Source organism: Gracilinanus agilis, chromosome 6, assembly GCF_016433145.1.
Source record: "Gracilinanus agilis isolate LMUSP501 chromosome 6, AgileGrace, whole genome shotgun sequence".
In the NCBI taxonomy this organism is placed as follows: Eukaryota; Metazoa; Chordata; class Mammalia; order Didelphimorphia; family Didelphidae; genus Gracilinanus; species Gracilinanus agilis.
In genome coordinates, this window is record NC_058135.1 from 164,345,298 (window position 1) to 164,370,434 (window position 25,137).

Genomic DNA, 25,137 nt, shown 5'->3' on the forward strand with positions numbered 1-25,137 from the left:
TCAGTGGCTGCAGACACTTTCTGGCTCTGTGATACTGGGCTAGTCACTTAACCCCCAAAAGTGGTCTTTGCCACTTTTCTGCCCAGGAGCCAATACACAGTATTAAGTCAAAGACAGAAGTTAAGGTTTTTTTTTTGAAAGGCACTAAACAACTGTAAGTTTTCATCCTCATTGTTAATATGTTATCAAATGTAATTTTCATCATCATTATTCCTAATATCCTTCTTAACAGGGTCTGTTTTCCTCCTTGTCCTATTTCAGCCAGGACAGCTCATAGCCAGGTATGTTCTCTTTCTGCCTCTTCTATGGAGCAATAAGGCAACATTCGTGCCAGTTGGCCTACAGACCAAAAAAACAGAGCCAGACCTAAAAAAAAAATCAGATGGTGGGCAATTATAAAGTTTAATTAAATGGAAAAGATAGTCTATGGTCCTTATTCAAAACTAAGTCACTGGAAAATTTGCACAGGTTTGGTGAAAATACTTGGACGGGGATAATGAGTGTGCTGATAGGTTGCTCCTCAGGGATCCTTTCTATCCAGGGTCTGGTCTGTCTTTAGTTGAGCATGAAGAGTGTTCTTGGCCATGCTGTTAATTTTTAATGTTGTTAAACAGTGCCATGTCCAGCTGGGCAAATAATCCCTTACCCCTAAGCCCTGTCTTGGTCCAAATGGTAAAGCTTTACATCTAGGGGATAAAATTGATCTCCATCACTTAGATCCTTCTTCTAAGTGTTCCTTCTGTGACCTCGGATTTTTCCCTTTCTCATTTGGTTCTGCCTCTAAACATAAACCTTTCTAGCCCCACTCCCCAGTAGCACTTTTAATGACTTCTGTCCAGGTGCTTCGGTATAGAAGGATGGCCTTGTAGTCATTTTATTTGGAACAGTTATGATAAGAGGAGAGAAACATAACTTTTAAATGGCAGGAAATAATGAATCATTTTGTACATGTTGTCCTTTTTTATTATAAATAAGATGATACAGTAAGGTGGGATGGCTCCAGAGACAGGATATTACCTTAAACGTTTATAAAACTGTGGTTAAAAGTCTTCTTAGAGTACCTTTTCAACCCATGCAACTTATATAAATATTTAGTTTCCAATGATAGCACTAATAAATCTGTTTAGAATGTTGCCGTAATGTTTACTTATAGAGCAAAGACCTAAGTCCACTCTGCAAACAAGTTGAAGCAGGGGAAACGCTACTTTTTAGCACCTAGCATAAATATTTGTAGAACCTGTAAATCCCAGATAACCTTGGCTTTTTCTTAGGGATATTGACAATGTTCTAGCTCGGGTCCCCTCAAATATCTGTTTTTTAAGCTCATGTCAATTTGATGAGTTGGACATCGCTTGAAATGTATTACGTTTCTAAGAGCTGTAGACAACCATTTAGGGATCCCTATGAATTTTAGATACCACATAGTCTACAGGTCCTTCAGGAGGAGAGAATAACATTTCATCCAAAAAGTTGGTGCATTTTCAATTTAATGAATCTTTATTTTCATTCTCTACAAAGTAGGGATAATACTACTTAATTAAGGTCCATAAGCGTTTCTTTACCATCTACTATGCTTGGCGGTAATACAAAGATGGAGCACATTCTAAGGGTTAGGTTTGGGGAGATATCAGAAGTAAACAAAGAGGCAACTACTAAGCAGAAGTGGAGTGAGTACAGACTAATGTCAGGGGACGGGAGGTGAAATTCTTGTGCAGAAGGTGGCACATGAGCTAGACCTAGAAGGATTCCAAGAGATAGGAGCAAAAATGGTTAGAGTATTTATATTATTTACCTCATAAACTGTGTGTATATATGGGTAAATGCTTTGTATGCTATGGGAAGGTGAGCTGTTATTCTTAAATTGTAGTATTAATTTCATCAAGGTAGAAGCAATGTGGAGAAAAAAAAACGTGTTCAAATAGGAAATTTGAGAAATAAATCTCAACAAATCTCCCCGCTTAAAAAGAATGCTCTATTCTGTCTCGTCTCTCAGAGGAATCATAGGATCTTTCAGTTACAAAGGACCTTAGAAGTATTTTGATCTACCTAATGTAGGAATTCCCTCAACAATATTCCCGACACTTTCAGTGTTTAAAGTGAAGGTAACTTTATAGACAAAGTTCAGAGAGACTTTTGAAGACTGTCTAGCCCAGGGGATTCTGAAACTTTTTTTCTCATGAATCTTTGGCAGTCTAGTGAAACCTATGGACTCAAGCCCCCTTCTCAGAATAAAATTTTTAAAAATTCACCACTGAAGTGTCTTTGGAGTTAGTGTATGAGCATACCTCATTGGCGGCTCAATTGATGAAACTCTGCATGTGGACAGGCCAGGAGCTTTCTGGGAGAGTCATGATGACTTGCAAGGGAAGTACCTTGAAGAGACTTTGCCGCAATTGGCTTTGGTCAGCTAACCACATGTTGAAGAGGAAGCTTGTTGATTGTCTGTGGACGTATTTTCAAAAGCTCATCCACTAACTTCTTCCTCTTGGTTTCATTTGGTGACTTTTCTGTTCATGTTATCTGATAAAAGATAACCCCTTGGGAGCCATAGAGCCCCATCAAAGGGCCTTGGCCCTTGCCCTCTTGTTTTTTTCCTTTTTAGTTAAAGGATAGTGGAGCTCCTCTGTGATCAGGAGAATTCAAGGGGTCAGGAGGGCATTTCAATGTTCCAAAGTCTAGATTCCAGAGCCAAAGCAGCATAGTTTCCCTTAAGAGCAAGAAGTCACCTTCTGGAGTGCCCTTTGGCACTTAGCCCAGAAGTAGCTGGGACAATAGTTGCCTTTGTACATGAACTTGGTGGGATCAATATTATGTAAGAACTGAGTAAAAATGAACCTATTCTCCTGAGAGACTGAAGTCATGAAGGGAAGAACATGCCCTGAAGTATTTAGGCAATTATAGTTTATTTTTCCTATATCTTCCAAGTAAATAGCCTTTGGTAAAAGCTAACCAATCTTAAGTAGTTAAATGGAACTGAGGAGCTAGTCATTGGCTCCTAACAATAGGACAAATATTGCTAGTAGGCACTTAAACCAATGGGAGGACAGAAACATTCTGACCCCTCAAGTACCCTAGAACCATGAAGGAGATAATGTAGCAGGACTGATCCTGAAAGAGAGAACCAGAGCATTCATGCTACAAAAAGAATTGCAAATTTTCAATCAGAATTTAGTGAAAATAATGATTTTCTTCCCATTTAAATTCACAGATCTCCTGAAATCTATCTATGGACTATTTGAGGTCCATGGACCCCAGGTAAATTACTTCTGATTTAGCCTAACCTATCATTTTAAAGATTAATAAATAGTGCAAATAAATTACTTGCCTAAGATCACACATGGTAGATGATGGATCTGTAATTTGAACCTAGGACCCCTAAAGCCAAATATTGTTCTCTTTCCATCTCTAGCACATAGCACACTGCCTTGCATATAGTAGGTACTTTAGTTATTGTTGTTTAGATTTGGTTTTGTCTATATAAATATAATCACCATGTAAGATTGAATGGAGTTCCACAAGAAGGTTCAAACAGAATAATTTGAGCATTCAAAAGGAGGGATCGCTTGAAATTGTGGAGAGTTTGGGAGAGTAGAGAATGTCAGGGAAGGTTTCATGGAAAAGTCATGTCATCTTGCATTGGAAGGATTGATTTTTATAGGAAGAAATTTGGCAGTGGGAAGGAGAGATTGTAACAGAGGGAATAACATGAACAGAGCTATTGTGGTGAGAAAATGTAGCTTAAATTTGGTGGACTGAAGTAGTCTTATATAGAAGCATGGGCATTTTGAGACCATAAAGGCAAAAGTGACAGCTACTTCTGTCTGAGAAAACCTTTTCCATAACAGAAGATGGCTAGTAAATGCATTGGATAAATTTAAAAGTGAATAATTTAGCCAGTACTAAGATTACTAAAGGATGATAGGATGATTTCAAATTCTCCTGAATTCAAACTCCTGAAAGGGAGAAGGATGTCATTTGTCTTTTTCCTCTCCCATTTCAAGCACTGATTACAAAAGTTGGGTTCTCAACTTACAAAATATGCTTCTTAAAGAAGTTAAAATGCACAGCTCATGTGGGCCCATATGCATGCATACACACACACACACACACACACACACACACACACACACACACACACAAAGGAAACCAGCCTTCTATAAAGGCCCAACATGAAATGAACTCTTGTTACCCAATCCCATCAACATGCCACCATTTTTTTTCATGACTGACTATTTAAAAAGTTATATTTAATGGAGGCAGCTGGATAGCTCAGTGGATGGAGAGAGAGGCCTAGAAATGGGACATCCTGGGTTCATATCTGGTTTCAGACATTGTCTATCTGTGTGACCCCAGGGAAACCACTTAATCCCCATTGGCTAACTCTTACCACTCTTCTGCCTTAGAACCAGTACACAGTATTAATTCTAAGATGGAAGGTAAGAGTTAAAAAATCTACACTTGCATACTTTACATGAAATATTTCCTATTTATGAGGTAATATAGAGAAGGAAAGTTAGGAAAATTGCAAAACAGCATGGGAAAAATTAGGTTTAGGTCAACATTTCATACCCTATACCAAGAGAAATTCAAAATGGGTAAATGACACATATAAAGAGGGAAATTAGAAATAATTTAGGTGAACATAGAATATTATACCTGTCACAGAGCATTACAAGTTGTAAAGTGAATAATTTTGATTATATTAAACAAAAAAGTACAAACAAAATGAATGTAAGCAAAATTAGAAAGAAAGCAACAAATTGGGGAAAAATTTTATAACAAAATTCTCTGACAAAGGTCTAATTTCCCAAATATATGAGGAACTCGGTCAAATGTATGAGAAATCAAGTCATTCACCAATTGACAAATGGTGAAGGGATATGAATAGGCAGTATTAAGCTGAAGAAATCAAAACTATCAATAATCTCATTAAAAAAAGTGTTCTAAATCCCTCCTTATTAGAAGAATACAAATCAAAACAACTCTGAGGCACCACCTCATACCTGGCAAATTAGCCAACATCACAGCAAAGGAAAGTAATAAATGTTGGAGAGGATGTGGCAAATTTGGGACACTAATACATTGTTGGTAGAGTTGTGAATGGATTGTGAATGGATCCAACCAATCTGGAAGGCTTTAAAGGATTGCATGCCCTTTGATTCAGCTATATCACTACTTTAGGATTGTACCCCAAAGAGATGAAAAAAAGTTTATACAAAAAAATTGATAGTCACACTCTTTTTGGTGGCAAAAAATTGGAAAGCAAGGTGGTGTCCTCCAATTGGGGAATGGCTAAACAAATTGTAGTATATGATGGTGCTGTAAGGAATGATGGTCTGCTTGATTTTTACATGAACTGGGAAGACCTCCATGAATGGATGTGGAGTGAAATGAGTAGAACCAGGAGAACCTCGTACACAGTAATTGAAACATTATGGGAAGATCAAATGTAATAGACTCTGCTACTAATAGCAATGCAATGATCAAGAACAATTCCATGGAACTTATGAAAAAGAATGCTGTCCTTATCTAGAAAGAACTGTGGGAATAGAAACAAAGAAGAAAAACTTTTACACTTGATTGTATGGGTATGATTTGGGGTTCTGGTTTTTAAAGATTATTCTATTACAAATATGAATAATATGGAAATAGGTTTTGAGTAATAAGATTTGTATAAACCAGTGGAATTGCTTATCAACTCTGGGAGAGGGGAGCAAAGAGGGGAAGGAGAGAACATGAATCATGTAACCATGGAAAAATATTATTAAAAAAATAAAATAATGTGAAAATAAAAAATAGAGATAGAAAGTGTGGTGCCCTGGAAAGAGTACTGGATTAAAATTCAAAGGATCTGGCCTGAAGTCTGGCTCTGTCATCGACTCCCAAAGTGGCTTTGGTCACTTAAATCATTTGATCCCTCTGGATCTCAGTTTCCTCATCAACAAAGTGAAGGGTTGACACCTAAATGCACAGAATTTGGCATTAAAGGACCTGGGTTCAGATTCTAGTTTTAAAGTCTCTTTTGGCTCTGACTCCATAGTTCTATGGACCTAGAAATACATGAATATAGGAGACACACCTCTGGTTCAAGCATTAGAGAATTCCAAAGTGATTCCATTGTTTTACTAGAGTTTCATCTTAATGATCAATTGGTAAGAAACTGCAAGTGTTTGATAGTTACACTGGGATACAGTGGAAAGAGCCTTGAATTGGAAAGCAGAAGACCTGTATTCTAGTAGGTCGTGTGACCTTCTTGTGCAAGGTGCTTAACACTCTCTAGGTTTCTTTTCCTAATCTGTAAAATGAGGGGATCTCTAAGGGCCTTCCCAGCTTTGATTTTATGTGATTCATATAAAAGGGTCACAATTTGTAAGGAAATAGTGATTGATTTATAAAGATGGTACCACTTCAGAGTTTCATCAACATTTTTAAAAATTGCCCTTTTCCAGGCTTATAATGGAGACTTCTAGTTAAAAAAAAATTCTTGGAGGAGAACAAAAGAACTTCAGTCTGGTATTTGGTATATTATCTGGGGTAAAAAAAAGGGCTTTGATGTTCTAAAGAAGAGAAGAATTGATATTTATTCTTTTTTTAGCCAGTGAACTTATACCAGATGCTCCATTAAAAATAGACCCCCATTTAAAACCATTTTATACTAAATGGGGCCATTGCCATCCTGAAAGTCTTCACTTCCTTTCTGGTAAAAACGAGTGCAAAATCGGCCTTGCTGGAGTTTCACTGATGCTGCTCTCAATTCTTTCTGCCTTTTCTATGGCTGTTGACAGATAGCTGCTCAAAATAACTTCAGGTAAAATCCTACTGCAATGAGATTAAAAGAGTTTATATAGCAAAGCTTTTTCTGTGCACCTGGAGAGAGGGCTCATAGTAAGGGTCTTAGTGATAGAATTACATGAATTCTCTACAGTGGAATTACTTGGGCAATATAGGTTTTCTTTGGCACTGACAAGTGTCACTCTATTGGAAAACACCTTGGTGCATGCTCTTTGCATTATCAGTAGGGATGAGAGAGGAGTAAAGAGTGAACTGTAGGGAACATTTTACAGTTCTTTCTCTGTTATCAAGTAGGAAGTAAATCATCATAATGTAGTGGCTTGAGGGTCCATCTGCCTTGGAGTCAAGAAGACCTGCTGTCAAATCCTTCCCCAGCCACATTCTGGCTGCCTTTCCCTGCACAAATCCCTTAATTTCTTAGCATCCCAAGCAATGCTCTAAAATACAAATTACTAAGGAGTTGCTAATTTGCTCTGGTGGAGGGAAATTTCACATGAGGAGCTCCCCAGAAAGTTGCCAATTATGGAAACCTAGACCAAAAATACATGAAAGAGAAACTACCTTCCTCATCCTTCAAACTTGCTACCCTTTTCCATTAATCAATGAGCTGCACTCTTGAACCCTAGTCATCAGTAAGAGAGAATGTAAGACTTTATTTTCCTTAGCTCCATAGAATTTAAGAGCAGGAAGAGGCCTTTAGCATCTACTTCTACCTTTTCAATTTAGAGGATGCTGAGAACCCCAGAGAGGTGTAGAATATGAAATTAAATCTATGGTGAGGGGAATAGAAAGGAAGATTTACATTGCAGAGGAGGGGAAAATCTGGAGAAAATATTTTATAGCAAGTGTCATTGATAAAGGCCTTATTTCTCAAATGTATAGAGAACTGAATCAAATTTGTAAGAATACAAGTCAATCCTCAATTCATAAATGGTCAAAGAACATGCAGAGAAATTAAAACTATCTATAGCCAAATGAAAAAATGTTCCAAATCATGACTGATTAGAGAAATGTAAATTAAAACAGCTCCTAGATATCATCTCACACCTATCGGATTGGCTAAAATGATGAGGGCAAAATAAAACAACTCTGAGGTATCACCTCACTCCTATCAGATTGGCCAATATGACAGAAAAGGAAAATGATAGATGTTGAAGGGGATTTGGGGAAATTGGGAGACTGATGCACTGTTGGTGGAGTTGCAAACTAATTTAACTCATTCTGGAAAGAAATTTGGAATTATTCCCCAAAGCTTCTAAATTGTGCATACTCTTTGATCTAGCAATACCACAACTAGGTCTATATCCTAAAGAGATAAAAGAAATGGGGGGAGGGAATGACATATTTGTACAGAAATTTTTTGTGGTGGCAGAGTTGGAAATTGGAGGGATATCTATCAATTGGGAAATGGTTGGATAAGTTGTGGTGTATGATTATAATGAAATGCTATTGTGCCATGAGAAATGACAAGCAGGATGATTTCAGAAAAACCTGGAAAGACTTCTTTGAACTGATGCAAGGTGAGAAGAGCAGAGGAGGACATTGTACACAGTAACAAAAAATTTTTATGATGAGCAACTTGTGAATGATTTGACTATTCTCAGGAATAAAATGATCCCATACAATTTCAAAGGACTTATGATGAAAGGTACCATCCACTTCCAGAGAAAGAACTGAAGGAGTCTGAATATAGATCGAAGCTGACCATTTTTCACTTTATTTACATGTTCTTTTTTCTTATAGAAATCTTCTTCCACAACATAGCCAATGCGGAAATGAAATAAAAAAGACTAGATAACAGACAAATCAGTTCATCTGAAGCATAATTGCAGTTTTTAGTATATTGTAACCTTAATGTGGGTCATCAGTGTGTTATGATGACTAAGACAACAAATTTAGTATCCAGGCATGGTGTTCAGAAAGAAGCTGGTAATAACTATTTTCAAGGATTTGAATAGTTGTCCCATGGAAGGTAATGGATAACATGGAGTGAGTGCGTAGAGAACTAGCCTGGGAGCAAGAAGGTCTGGGTTGAAATTCTGCCTTTGGCCCATAATGACAAATCACTAAACTTCTCAGTGGTTTAAGTGTTTCTTAAAGACTGTAAGTTTCAGGGAAGGTGCTGACCTGCATTGATAGAAGAAGGCTCTCTTTCTCCAGGAGATCCCTGTATCAAAGATATCTGAGGTTCTACTCCAGAATTATATTGTTAGAACAATTGATAGAAATCACAGAGGGAGATTTAGACCCTAGGTAAGGAAAAACTTCCTAACAATTAGAGCTATTCAGAAGAGGAATGGGCTGCTCCAATAAGTTCTGCTTTACTTGTATATATTATTATATAGTTGTAAAGAGGATTCTCCCTTAGGTGTGGCTTTGACTGGATGAACTTTGGTCCCTCTCAATTTTGAGAATCTGCAGTTCTGAGACTGATAGAACTTGGCCATCCTGTGCATGGGTACAGGAAAGAGAAAGGGGGAATGAGCTTGAGGAGGAGAGCAAATTTTAAAAGGGAGGTTAAGGGAGAGAGGTAAAGAGCACAGTGCACAAATGGGAGATTCTGAACTACAACAGTGCATGAGCTGCCCTCATCCAAGTAGAGGGAGAGAGGAATAGAAATCTAGTTAGAGGCAATGGCAGAGAAATAGAAAGTGGGAACGAGAGGAGGAAGACCAACTTTGGCTACTTCAAAATTTTGCTCAGGTATATAATTGAAATGGGCTTTTATCTAAGGCTCATTGAATTAGTTTTTAAAATTTATTAGGAAATATTCCAAGGGTGTGGTGTGTGTATTTGTGTACATATTTACTAAAACAATAAAATATTTCATTTTCCTGTTAGTTCATGATTTTAAATACTTCAACTTTGAGATTTCATCTTGAGTAGTGTTTTATAAGTTGATCATTATTTTTTCTGAAAGTAAAATTCTAGTCTTTTATTTAGATTGTTTGCATTTTGTATTTGTAGTTTTGTTTTTGTTCCACTGATAGATAATTCATATTTATATACTGAATTGTAGAGAGGAAGAGGTCACTGAAAACCACAAGTAACCTTTTCTGAATTAATTCAAGTGTAAAGGCGCATATTATTTCAGAAGTTTCAACTGAATATGTATCTCACCTGTCAAAGAAAATGCTATTGAATAGATATCACAAAGAAAACAGTATTCCTCTACCTTCTACCTCTTAACCCCCCTGTATGGCCCATTCATCTTGGCCTCATGCCCAGAATCCTTCCAGGGTATTAAATGCAGATGTCAGTTCAGTATCTGACATCCCAAAATGAAATAATATGACCTTACTTATAATAGATTGCCAATCTGGCTATATTGGATGTATTTCAAGATCAAGGGGAAAATAACAGGAGTAAAGTTTATTTCTTCAAATTAGAACTTGGAGCATTCAAGCAAAAGTCAAATCGAAAACTCAATTGTCATGAAGCAATGAAAATATCAGAACGAAATGCAATTTGTGAGAAATCCCATTGTAAATGTGACAGGTTAAGGCAATCAACATTAAGGAAAGGCAAACTGTTTAAAATGTCTGGTTAAATTTCTCCCTTTCCTTCTCCCCTCTAAGTTCTTTTCATGTGCAGTAAGGTAAGTTCAGTACACTTAGTTCTTCAGAGATGTTGAAGTGATTCAGGAACGCTCATCTCCTCTAAGGCTTACACTGCTGATGAGTTTTAAGGAAGGAGAATGATCTCAAGTTTTATGTTAACTCTAGACCATGTAATCTAGAAAATGACGGAAGGGACTTCCTTCCTAACAGAGATTTCACACTGAGTTTATTGTGGGCTTTACTTAGGAAATAAATTATTTATAAATTGTTTCTTCCATAATAATGGTGATACTCTGGTGTCCTGAAAGATCTTGCTACTATGGCATAGTTGGAGGCAGTTGTTGGTAGTGCGGAGGAGTGGCTGCTCTATTTAACCTTCTTTGTGTCAAGATTTCCTCATCTGTAAAATGAGGATAATAGTACCTCTTTTATGTGATACATACATGGACAAAAATAGTTATGAGAGTAAAATTATATAAGTGCTATACTTCTAAAACTAAGGAGACCAATTCCAACTGTTTGGGATATGGATGAGGATGGACTCCTTATTTCATTTTTTAAAAGAGATTTTATTCTTCCAATTACATATAATAATTACATGATATAATAATATAATAACATAATAATTCAGCATATGTTTTTTCAAAATTATAATATCCAATTTGTCTCCCTTTTTATCTTCCTTCCCAATTCCCTGACATGGTAAGTAATTTGATCTTGGATATGCATGTATCATCATGCAGAACATGCTTCCATATTCATTATTATTATAAGGTAATACTCATATAACACAAAACCCCCAAAATAAAAACAAATAAACTAAAGCGAGAAATAGTGTGTTTTGTTTTGCATTCTGACTCCAACAGTCCCCCTCTGGAGTTGGATAACATTCTTTATCATAAGTCTTTCAGAAGGGTCCCAGATCATTGTATTCCTAAGAGTAGCTAAGTCTTTCACAGTTAATTGTCATATAATATGTTATTGTATACAATGTTCTCCTAGTTCTGCTTATTTCACTCTACATCAGTTCATGTAGTTTTTTCCTCAGCTTTTTCTGAAATCATCCTATTCATCATTCCTTACAGCACAATAGTATTCCACTACCATCAATAGACCACAATTTGTTCAACCATTCCCCAGGACAAGGGCTACCCTTTCTTGGTATAGGATGTGAAACATTGATCTATAATAAGTTTCTCTTGAACTGTTTTCCAGTTTTCCCAGCAGTTTCTGTTAAGTAGTGAGTTCTTATTCCCAAAGCTGGAATCTTTGGGAATTATCAGGCACTAGATTGCTAAGATCATTTACCCCTGTATATTGTGTATCTAATCTATTCCATTGATCCACCATTCTGATTCTTAGCCGGTACCAAATTGTTTTTAGAATTACTACTTTATAATACAATTTGAGATCTGGTACTGTTAGACCACCTCCCTTCACATTTTTAAAAATTAATTTCCTGGATATTTTTGACCTTTTGTTTTTCCAGATAAATTTTGTTATTATTTTTTAAGTTCTACAAAACACTTTTTTGGTAGTTCGGTGTGGCATTGAATAAGCAAATTAATTTAGGTAGAATTGTAATTTTTTAAACATTTTTTAATATTCATTTTTTACATGTTTACATGCTTCATGCCCCTACTTTCCCCTTCAACCCCCGCTCTCCCCCACACCCATGGCCGACGCACATTTCCACTGGTTGTAACATGTGTCATCAATCAAGACCTATTTCCAAATTGTTGATAGTTGGATTGGTGTGGTAGTTTCGAGTCTACATTCCCCAATCATGTCCACCCCAACCCATGCGTTCAAGCAATTGTTTATCTTCTATGTTTCCTCTCCTGCAGTTCTTCCTCTGAATGTGGGTAGCGTTCTTTTCCATAAATCCCTCAGAGCTGTCTTGTGTCATTGCATTGCTGCTGGTACAGAAGTCCATTACATTCTATTTTACCACAGTATATCAGTCTCTGTGTACAGTGTTCTTCTGGCTCTGCTCCTTTCGCTCTGCATCAGTTCTTGGAGGTCTTTCCAGTGCACCTGGAACTCCTCCAGTTTATTATTCCTTTTAGCACAATAGTGCTAATTCCATCACCAGCATATACCACAATTTGTTCAGCCATTCCCCAATTGAAGGGCATACCATCATTTTCCAGTTCTTTGCCACCACAAAAAGTGCAGCTATAAATATTTTCATACAAGTCTGTTTATCTATGATCTCTTTGGGGTACAAACCCAACAATGGTATGGCTGGATCAAATGGCAGGCATTCTTTTATAGCCCTTTGAGCATAGTTCCAAATTGCTGGCCAGAATGGTTGTATCAGTTCACAACTCCACCAGCAATGCATTAATGTCCCAGTTTTGCCACATCCCCTTGAACATTCATCACTCTCCCCTTCTTTCATTTTAGCCAATCTGCTAGGTGTGAGGTGATACCTTAGAGTTGTTTTGATTTGCATTTCTCTAATTAGAGATTTAGAACACTTTCTCATGTGCTTATTGATACTTTTGATTTCTTTACCTGAAAATTGCCTATTCATGTCTCTTGTCCATTTTTCAATTGGGAAATGGCTTGATGTTTTATACAATTGATTTAACTCCTTGTATATTTGAGTAATTAGACCCCTGTCAGAGTTTTTTGTTATAAAGATTTTTTTCCCAGTTTGTTGTTTCCCTTCTGATTTTGACTACATTGTTTTTGTTTGTACAAAAGCTTTTTTAGCTTAATATAATCAAAACCATTTAATTTAAATTTTGTAATTTTCTCTAACTCTTGCTTGGTTTTAAAATCTTTCCTTTCCCAGAGATCTGACAGGTATACTATTTTGTGTTCACTTAACTTATTTATAGTTTCCCTCTTTATATTCAAGTCATTCACCCATTCTGAATTTATCTTGGTGTAGGGTGTGAGATGTTGATCTAGACCTAATCTCTCCCATATTGTTTTCCAAATTTCCCAGCAGTTTTTGTCAAATAGTGGATTCATGTCCCAAAAGTTGGGCTCTTTGGGTTTATCATACACTGTCTTGCTGACGTCATTAACCCCAAGTCTATTCCACTGATCCTCCCTTCTATCTCTTAACCAGTACCATATTGTTTTGATGACTGCTGCTTTATAGTATAGTTTAATATCTGGTACTGCTAGGCCCCCTTCCTTCACATTTTTTTCATTATTTCCCTTGATATTCTTGATCTTTTGTTATTCCAAAAGAAATTTGTTATAGTTTTTCCTAATTCAGTAAAGAAGTTTTTTGATAATTTGATAGGTATGACGCTAAATAGATAAATTAATTTGGGTAGAATGTTCATTTTCATTATGTTAGCTTGACCTACCCATGAACAATTAATGGTTTTCCAATTGTTGAGCTCCAGTTTTATTTGTTTGGAAAGTGTTTTGTAGTTGTTTTCGTATAATTGCTGTGTTTGTTTTGGTAGATAGATTCCCAAGTATTTTATATTGTCTAGGGTAATTTTAAATTGTGTTTCTCTTTCTACCTCTTGCTGCTCTAATATGTTGGAAATATATAGAAATGCTGATGATTTATGTGCATTTATTTTGTATCCTGCAACTTTGCTAAAGTTGTTGATTATTTCTACCAGTTTCTTAGTTGATTCTCTAGGATTTTTTAAGTAGACCATCATATCATCTGCAAAGAGTGATAGCTTAGTCTCCTCATTGCCTATTTTGATACCTTCAATTTCTTTTTCTTCTCTAATTGCTATTGCTAGTGTTTCTAGTACTATGTTGAATAATAGAGGTGATAATGGGCATCCTTGTTTCACTCCTGATCTTATTGGGAAGGCTTCTAATTTATCCCCATTGCATATAATTCTTGTTGATGGTTTTAGGTGTATACTGTTTATTATTTTTAGGAAGGGTCCTTCTATTCCTATACTTTTCAGCGTTTTCAATAGGAATGGATGCTGTATTTTGTCAAAGGCATTTTCAGAATCTATTGAGATAACCATGTGATTTTTGATGATTAGACTGTTGATATGGTCAATTATGTGGATGGTTTTCCTAATGTTGAACCATCCTTGCATTCCTGGTATAAATCCTACCTGGTCATGGTGGATGATCTTCTTAATTACTTGCTGGAGTCTCTTTGCTAATATTCTTTTTAAGATTTTTGCATCTATGTTCATTAGGGAGATTGGTCCATAGTTTTCTTTTTCTGTTTTTGGTCTACCTGGCTTTGGAATCAGTACCATATTTGTGTCATAGAAGGAATTTGGTAGGACTCCTTCTTTGCTTATCATATTAAATAATTTGTATAGTATTGGGATTAGTTGCTCTTTGAATGTCTGATAGAATTCACTTGTGAATCCATCAGGTCCTAGTGATTTTTTCTTAGGGAGTTCTTTGATGGCTTGTTCAATTTCTTTTTCTGATATGGGATTATTTAGGTATTCTATTTCTTCTGCTGTTAATCTAGGCAATTTATATTTTTGTAAATATTCATCCATATCTCTTAAATTGTTATATTTGTTGCCGTATAATTGGGCGAAATAGTTCTTAATGATTGCCTTGATTTCCCCTTCATTAGAGGTGAGGTCTCCCTTTTCATCTTTAATACTGTCAATTTGGTTTTCTTCTTTCCTTTTTCTTATTAGATTGACCAGTACTTTGTCTATTTTATCTGTTTTTTCAAAATACCAGCTTCTAGTCTTATTTATTAATTCAATAGTTCTTTTACTTTCAATTTTATTAATTTCTCCCTTAATTTTTAGTATTTCTAATTTAGTTTTCATCTGGGGGTTTTTAATTTGCTCACTTTCTAATTTTTTGAGTTGCATTCCCAATTCATTAATCTCTGCCCTCCTTAAATTGTTAATATATGCACTCAAGGATATAAATTTCCCCCTGAGTACTGCCTTGGCTGCATCCCACAGAGTTTGGTAGGATGTCTCATCATCGTCATTCTCTTCGATGAAATTGTTGATTGTTTCTATGATTTCTTCTTTGACAAATTGATTTTGGAGAATCATATTGTTTAACTTCCAATTGGTTTTTGATTTGCCTGTTCAGGTGCCCTCACTAATTATTATTTTTATTGCATTATGATCTGAGAAGGTTACATTTATTATATCTGCTCTTTTGCATTTGTTTGCAATGATTCTATGTCCTATTACATGGTCAATCTTTGTGAATGTACCATGTGCAGCTGAAAAGAAGGTGTATTCCTTTTTTTCCCTATTTATTTTTCTCCACATATCAATTAAGTCTAATTTTTCTAGTACTTCATTCACCTCTCTTACCTCTTTCTTATTTATTTTTCAGTTTGATTTATCTAGATCTGAAAGAGGAATATTTAGATCTCCCACTATTATGGTTTTACTATCTATTTCCTTCTTGAGCTCTGCCAATTTCTCCTTTATGAATTTGGATGCTATGCCATTTGGTGCATACATATTGAGCAGTGTTATTTCCTCATTGTTTATACTGCCTTTAACCAGGATGTAATTACCTTCCTTGTCTTTTTTTAATCATATCTATTTTTACTTTGGCTTTGTCAGAAATCATAATAGCCACTCCTGCCTTCTTTTTCTCATTTGACGCCCAAAAGATTTTGCTCAAGCCCTGAACCTTAAACTTGTTATGTCCCCCCGCCTCATATGTGTTTCTTGTAGACAACATATGGTAGGATTTTGGTTTCTAATCCACTTTGCTATTTGCTTCCGTTTTATGAGCGAGTTCATCCCATTCATATTCAGAGTTATAATTATAAGTTGTGCATTCGCTGACATTTTCGTATCCTCCCCTATTACTACCCCTTCTCCTTAAACTATTTCCTTTTTAAACCAGTGGTTTGCTATTAAGACCCTATCCCTTATCCCCTCCCTTGACTAACTTCCCTTTCTACCCCCTCCCTTATTATTCCCCTCTTTTTGCTTTTAAAGACCTAATGAATTCCCTCCCCCTTCTTCTCCCCTCCCTTTTTTTGACCTCCCCACTCCCCTGCTCCTCTTGGTTTATCCCTTCTGACTTTCTCAGTAGGGTTTGATAAGAGTTTTATATCCCAATGGATAGTATAGCTACTCTTCCCTCTCCGGGTTGATTACACTGAGAGTAAGGTTTAAATATTACCTCGTAATGCTCTCTTCCTCTCCTTCTTATAATAGTATTTGTCCCCTCTCCTTCCCATGCCCTCTTTGTGTGTAATAGAATATCCTATTTTTCTTATTCACTCAAGTTTCTCTTGGTGTCCCTACTATTCACCCCCCTCTTTCCCACCCCCCATATCATCTTAGACCATTTAGTATTCCACCCTCTCCCTGTGAATTATTCTTCTGATTAATATAATAGTGAATACTATAATAGTGAATAGAGTTCACTACCGAGAATTATACATAGCATTTCTCCACATAGGAATACAGATAATTATATCTTACTGAGGCCCTTAAAAAGGCAAATTTAAAAGTTATGAGTTTTCTTTCTTTCCCCTCTGTTTCTTATTTACCTTTTCATGTTTCTCTCGATTTTTGTGGTTGGATATCAAAGTTTCCATTTAGCCCTGGTCTTTTCTGTGCAAATACTTGGAAATCTTCAATTTTGTTGAATGCCCATACTTTCCCCTGGAAGTATATAGTCAATTTTGATGGGTAGTTGATCCGTGGTTGCAGGCCCAGCTCTCTTGCCTTTCTGAATATCATATTTCAAGCCTTGCGGTCTTTTAGCGTGGAGGCTGCCAGATCCTGTGTGATCCTGATTGGTGCTCCTTGATATTTGAATTGTCTCTTTTTGGCTTCTTGTAAGATTTTTTCTTTCACTTGTAAGCTCTTAAATTTGGCAATTATATTCCTGGGCGTTGTCTTTTCTGGGTCGAGTATCGAGGGTGATCTATGGATCCTTTCAATGTCTATATTGCCCTCTTGTTGTAGGTCTTCAGGGCAATTTTGCTGAATAATTTCTTTTAGTATGGAGTCCAGGTTTCTATTAATTTCTGGTTTTTCTGGAAGACCAATGATTCTCAAATTGTCTCTTCTAGACCGGTTTTCTTGGTCTGTCACTTTCTCATTGAGATATTTCATGTTTCCTTCTATTTTTTCAGTCTTTTGACTTTGTTTTATTTGTTCTTGTTGTCTTGAGAGATCATTAACTTCTAATTGCTCAATTCTAGCCTTTAAGGACTGGTTTTCGGCTATGATCTTTTGGTTTTCGGCTATGATCTTTTGGTTTTCGGCTATGATCTTTTGGTTTTCGGCTATGATCTTTTGGTTTTCCTTTTCAATCTGGTCATTTCTGGTGTTCACTTTGCTTATCAGTTCATTTGATTTCTGAGCCTCACTTTCCAATTGCAAAATTCTGCCTTTTAAACTGTTATTTTCTTGCCTGATTTCCTTTTGAGCTATTTCCCATTTCTCTAATCAAATCTTTTCCATCATTCTTGTCATCTCAGTTTTGAACTTTTCAAGAGCTTGTGACCAGTTTTCATTATTATTCTGGGAGGGTCCAGATGCTTCTTTGTTCTCCCCCTCTATTTGCTCGGTTGTCTGGATTTTCTCTGTGTAAAAGTTGTTGAGTGTTAAAGATTTCTTTTTCTTGTTATTCTTTCTTGTCTGAGCTTCCTGATTCTGGGTAACCATTGTTATCCCAGCAGTTTCTCAGCTTTATCCTCGCGCTCAGGGTCTGTCTGCAGTCTTTTGGGTCCTGAGGTCTGAGTTCTGGTTTTTCTCAAGGTCAAGCCCCCTGGTGGAACCCCTTGCTTGGTCCTCTGCTTGAGGTTCCTTTACAAGTCTCAGGGTGCTGCTTCCACAGTCATATATCTGTCTGCACTGGTTCCCCACTCAGGGTTTCAGAGCCTTCGCTCACTCGCCTGCCTGTGTCCACCTCCACCTGCGCCCGCACTCAGAGTCCGTGTGCATTCTTTAGCTTTTGGGGGTCCTAAATCTTGCTGCTCTCAGGAACAGGCCCTGAAGCTGCCAATGACTCAATGGGTGCCCCAAACTTGCTCTATTTCTTTTTAGCTGGCTTTGGCGTTATAGGTGGTGTATGTGAAAGGGGTGGGGGGTGGGGTGGTTGCTCAGCCCACAATTTAGTGAGAGCTGTTTCACCCCTTTATAGCATGTAAATGTCCTGATTCCACATACCTTCCACACTGCACCCTGTTGTGGGGTCCCTCCGTTTGACTGGGTTTGTTTTTATGTCTCCTTGAGGAGTCTTATATGTTTTGGTCAAGAGAAGTTAAGAGCTGCTTTTTACTCTGCCACCATCTTTACCCCTAGAATTGTAATTTTTACTATATTGGCTTGGTCTACCCATGAGTAATTAATCTTTTTCCAATTGTATAGGTCTGACTTTATGTGAAAAGTATTTTATAATCATGATCATATCATTTTTGTGCTTGTCTTAGCAAGTAGATTCCATGGTATTTTACATTATCTAGAGTTATTTTAAATAGAATTTCTCTTTCTATCTCTAACTGCTGAACTTTGTTGGCATTATATAGAAATGCTGATAATTTATGTGGGTTTATTTTACATCGTGGAGCTTTACTAGTTATTAATTATTTCAATTAGTTTTTTAGTTGATTCACTGGGATTCTCTAAGTATACCATTATATAATCTGCAAAGAGTGATAGTTTAGTTTTTTCATTGTATACTTTAATTCCTTCAATTTCTTTTCCTTCTCTTGTTGCTAAGGCTGGCATTTATTATACAATATTAAATAATCATAGTGATAATGAGCATCCTTCCTTCTCCCCTGATTTTATTGGGAAGACTCCTACTTTATCCCCATTGCAGATGATATTTGCTGATGGTTTTAGATACTTATCATTTTAAGGTCCATTTCTATACTTTCTAGGATTTTTAATAGGAAAGGGTCTTGTATTTTGTCAAAGACTCTGTACCTACTGAGATAATCAGGTGATTTCTATTAGTTTTGATATTGATATGGTCAATTATGCTGATAGTTTTTCTAATCTTAAACTAGCCCTACATTCCTGATACAAATTCCACCTGGTCATAATGAATGATCCTTGTGATATATTGCTATAATCTCTTTGCTAGTATTTTATTTAATTTTTTTGTATCCATATTTCTTAAGGAAATTGGCCCATAATTTTCTTTTTCTGTTTTTGCTCTTCCTGGATTGGCATCATATTCATGTCATAAAAAGAATTTGGTAGGACTCCTTTGCCAAATTTCCCAAATAGTTTATATAGATTATCCTTTAAATATTTGATAGAAGTCACTTGTGAATCCATCTAGCCCTGGTAACTTTTTTCTTAGGGAGATCATTGATGACTTGTTTGTTCAATTACTTTTTTTCTGAGATGGGATTATTTAAGTTTTCTATTTCCTCTTTTGTTAATCTGGGCAAAATTTATATTTTTGTAAATACACATCCATTTCACTTAGATTGTCAGATTTCTTGTCATATAATTGGGCAAAATAGCTCCTAATGATGGCTTTAACTTCCTCTTTTTTAGTGGTAAATTCACCCTTTTCTTTTTTTGACACTGGTAATTTGATTTTCTTCTTTCCATTTTAAAATCAAATTAACCAGTCTCCTATCTATTTTACTTGCTTTTTCATAAAACCAACACCTGGTGTTATTTATTAGTTTATGGTTCTTTTACTTTCAATTTTGTTAATTTCTCCTTCGATTTTTAGGATTTCCAATTTGATCTTTAATTGGAGATCTAAAATTTGTTCTTTTTAAAGTTTTTTTTACTTGCATGCCCAATTTATTTGTTTGCTTTTTCTCTATTTCATTGATGTAAACATTTAAAGATACAAATCTTCCCTCAAGTACTGTTTTGGCTCTATCCCATAAATTTTGATGTTATTTCATTGTCATTCTCTTTGATGAAATTGTTTGTATAATTTGTTATTTGACTCACCCCTTTTATAGAATTAGATTATTTAATTTCAAATTAATTTTTTGTCTTTCCATAGATTCTTATTGATTAAAATTTTTATTGCATTAAGGATCTGAAAAGGATGCATTTATAATTTCTGGCTTTTTTCCATTTGGTTGTGAAATGTTTATTTCCCAATACATAATTAATTTTTGTGTAAGTACCATGTACTACTGAAGAGAAGGTATATTATTTCCTATTCCTATTCAATTTTCTTCAGAGATCTATTAAATCTATCTTTTCTAAAATTTCATTCACTTCCTTCACTTCTTTGTGTTTATTTTTTTGGTTTGATTTGTCTAGTTCTGAGAGGGGAAAGTTGAGGTCTCCTGCTAACATAGTTTTATTGTCTATTTCCTCCTTCAGCTCATTTAGTTTCTCCTTTATAAATTTGGAGGTTATATCATTTGGTGCATCTATGCTTGGTACTGATATTACTTCATTATCTGCTTTAAGATGTAACTTCCTTCCTTATCTCCTTTAATTAGATCTATTTTTTTCTTTAGCTTTGTCTGAGATCACAATTGCTACTCCTGCTTTTCTTTACTTCAACTGAAGCACAATAAATTCCATTTTAGCTCCTTACCTTTACTTTGTGTGTGTTCCCCTGTCTTCAGTATTTTTTTTTGTAAACAGCATATCATAGAATTTGGGCTCTTAATTCATTCTGTTATATGCTTCTGTTTTATGGATGAGTTAATAATAATAATAATAATAAATATAAATGAGTTGGTCATTATTACCAACTGTGTATTTCCTTTTCATTTTATTTTCCCCTTTTGATCTTGCTTTTCTTCTCTTTTCACTCTATCCTTCCTGACAAATGTTTTGCTTTTAATCACTCCCTTCCGCTTTTTCCTCCCATTACCCTGTCCCCTTGTCTTATTCCCCTCCTATAGAAGTAGGTAAGATGAGGTAAGATAGGATTTTATACTCAAATGAGTATGATTGTTATTTCCTCTCTGAGTAAATTCTGATGAGAGTAAGGTTTAATGATTGTCTATCACCACCCTCATCCTCCCTTCTACTTTAATAGTTTTTCATGCCTCTTTAGATAAGATAATTTACCTTGTTCTACCTCTCCCCTCCTTTTTCTTTTTGTGAAAGTTGCTTTTTAATCCTTGATTTTTTTATATTTTGTACTAATCAGCTTTCTCCTGAACACTATGTATACTCCTAATTGTTCTAACGACAAAAATTTTAGAGTTATAATATCATCTTTCTATGTAGGAATATTAACAGTTTGATCTTATTGAATCTTAAATTTTCTCTTTCTTTTTTCTCTTTTTATGCTTTTCATAAGCCTTGTATTTGAACATCAGATTTTTTTTTGTTTAGGTCTGGCTTTTTCATCAAAAATGCATGGAAAATTTCCATTTTATTAAATGACCATTTTTCCTCTGACAGAATATATTTAGTTTTGCTGGGTAGGTGATTCTTGGTTGTAAACCTAGTTCCTTTGCCTTTCAGAATGTCATATTTCAAGCCTTCCAATCATTTAATGTAGAAGTTGCTATTTTCTGTGTGTGGCTCCATGATATTTGAATTGTTTCTTTCTGGCTGTTTACAGTATTTTCTCCTTGGCCTGGGAACTCTTGAACTTGGCTATAATATTTCTGGGAGTTTTTATTTGGCAATTTATTTCAGGAGTGATTGGTGGATTCTTTCAAATTCTACTTTACCCTCTTGTTCAAGAATATCAGGGCAGTTTTCTTTGATAATTTCTTATAATATAATATCAAGGCTTTTATTGTCATGGTTTTCATATAGTCCAATAATTCTCTCTTATTTTATTTTTCTTCATTAAAAATATTTTATTTTCCTGACTACGTGTAATTACACTTTTCAACATGTTATCCAAAATTATAAGATCCAAATTGTCTCACTCCTTTCCTCTCTTTCTTCCCCTTTCTCAGAGATGATAAACAATTGATCTGGGTTGAGTGTGTATGTGTGTGTGTGTGTGTGTGTGTGTGTGTGTGTGTATACAATCATATAAAACATGTAGTCTAATAATTCTTAAATTGTTTCTCCTGGATATGTTTTCTCCACCAGTTGTTTTTCCAATGAAATATTTAATATTTTCTCCTATTTTTCAGTCTTCTGATTTTGTTTTATTGTTTCTTAATGTCTCCTGAATTCATTAGTTTCTATTTGCCCAATTTTAAATTTTAAAATATTTTTTCTTCCATGAATTTTTTAACCTTTTCCATTTGGCCAATTTTACTTTTTAAAAAAACTCTTTTCTTCACTGGATTTTTTAACCTCTTTTTCCATTTGGCCATTTCTGCTTGTTAAGGTGTTATTTCCTTCTTGCATTGTTTTAATTTCTCTTCTCCATTTTTCCTCTGCCCCTCTCATTTAATTTTTTTAAAAACACTTACCTTCCATCTTAGAGTCAATATTGTACATTGGCTCCAAGGCAGAAGAATGGTAAGGGCTAGGCAATGGAGGTTAAGTGACTTGCCCAGGGTCACACAGCTAGGAAGTGTCTGAGGCCAGATTTGAACTTAGGACTTCCCATCTCTAGGCCTGGCTCTCAATCCACTGAGCCACCCAGCTGCCCCCCTCTTGTTTACATTTTAAAGACCTTTTGTGCTTTTCCAGAGCATGAGACCAATTCATATCTTTCTTTGAAGTTTTGCATATAGCTAAGTTGATCTTACTATCCTCTACTGAGCTTGGACTTTGTTCTTTCTTGTCACCATAATAATTTTCTATGATTAGTTTTTTTTAATATTTGTTCACTTTCCTAGCCTTTTTCTCAACTTTTATTTTTATTTTAAAAGTGAACTCTATTCTCAGGGTAGATAAGGTATTCTTTTAAACTTTAGTTGTTCCTTCCTGCTTCCCTTAGCTTCTAGTTCTGGGTTTCTGCAAGTTTCAGTTCTTCCAAGGTGATATGATAGCTGTGGGGTAAGAGCTCCACTTCCCACTGCTGATTTAGTCTCCTCCAAGAATTGCTGATGGTTTGCAGGGTTCAGAGCTTTGTGAACTTCCTTGTGCTGGGGCTCAGGGTCTTAACTCAGGCTTGGGTGTGGATTCCAGGCCTCACTCTGGGCTTGTACCAGCCAGGAGCACTGCAGACTGCCCTGTGTTGGGGTATGGGCATTTACTGCAGACTTGTACTAATTTTCAGAACCTCAAGGAATAGGCACATAGGTGCTCTGCTGTTAGCTTTGACAGGGTCTTGGGGTCTTGAAGTTGGCTTGGGCCCACATTCAGAACATAGAGCAATAGAGGTGGTCAGGGGTTGCTGTTGACTTGAATCAGTACTCCTCAGTATGGCCTTACTGTGGGCTGTGCTCCCTTCTCACTCCATTGAACCGGACACTCTCTGCCTACCTTCCAAGCTGTTTTCTGCAAGAAAATAGCTTCACTCTGTCCCCTTGTTAGTTCTGTCACTCATTCATTTCAAAGCATTATTTTAAAATTGGATGGAAAGGATTCTCAGAGAAGTTTAAGCTTTCTGTACCTTTACTCAACTATCTTGGTTCTGCCTTTTGGACCTGTTATTTCATCCAAGTTCTCCTAGAATAGAAACCCCCACTGGTGCACATAGAAAGCTTAGTCTGTATGAGGGAAAAGGCGTTTTTTGATTGGATATATTAATATTTAAAGGTGTGGTCACCAAGGAACTGAATAAATACCAATTCCTAAAGTGATTTTAGTAATTTATTTACTAAATATAGGAGAGAGTAGAAGTAGAGAGATGAGAAGAGGGTAGAGTAAGAGAGTTAACTTAACAAACTAGATTTGTGTTCAAGTCTGAGCTTTACTCCGGCAGGGCTCCAGAGGCCCAGCCAGAGAGCCTAAAAGTCATTTAGCAAGGGGTTTAGCCAGTAGTGCTTCTCTCAATCAAGGGAGCCTCCCAGAGGCTCATACCTCCAGGGAATTTAAGGTAGTCAGTCAGCCTTTTTTACTTACCAAGGTCTCAAGGTCCCAGTCAGAGCTCCTCCAAGTCCAAGCCACGAACAAGAAGAATTAAAAAGTGGAGCCCCAGAAGTTCTCTTAATTTATCCAGGCCATTTCTTTCTTCACTTCCTGTGCCTTCCTCTTAGTTTACATGTCCAGTCACAACAGATGCTTTTCTTAGGACTTCCTGGGGGGCAGTCAGTCAATTCTGATTCGTCACCCACTCTAGCACACGTAGATCACAGACCTCCCAACTTGTGAATTAAGAGGGGATGTTCTCACCTTTGGTGATTAAATCTAAAGTTGGGCAGGGCAAATTTAATTTCATTATCACAATCCCCCTGTGATCATTTGGGAGACTCATCTCCCCAATTGATCATTTGATGTAATCATCTTGTACCCCTAAAAATATTCTAACTACAATAGTTAGAGATAAGAGAGGAATAGAAGAGAAAGAGAGAGAGCAAAACCAATATTTTGCTAGATGCATTGATAAAAAGCCAATTGGGGGCAATCCTTTTTGGCATAAGAGTTTACAATTCAAAATAATTGTTCAATCCCCTTAAATTCAATCAGTTGCATCCCAAAATTCATTCGTTAGATTGTCTTGATTCAGTGTAGTTTTCTGCAGGCATCTTTTCTCCAAATAGTTAGCAGGCTTCTTTTCCTGAAAAATATCTGGAACAAAATTTTAAATCTTGGAATTTTATAAAAATACAAGCCTTAGAGAGTTTTCCAGAACACTCAATCATTAAACTATGGTCATACAGATAATACTTGTTGGAAAAAGGAATTGAATCCAAATCTCCCTAAATCTAAGGCAGGCCTTCTTTCCCCTACCCTATCATATATCTCCAGTGACTTCCATGAAGGGCAAGCTTAATAATAACATTTTTATAAGGCTTTTCATCATGATCCTATCCCCATGCCTCATCTTATGGGATGGATTTTAGATGTTTAGAGACTACATCTGCACAACACAAGCTCTGGGAGGTTTTTCCAAG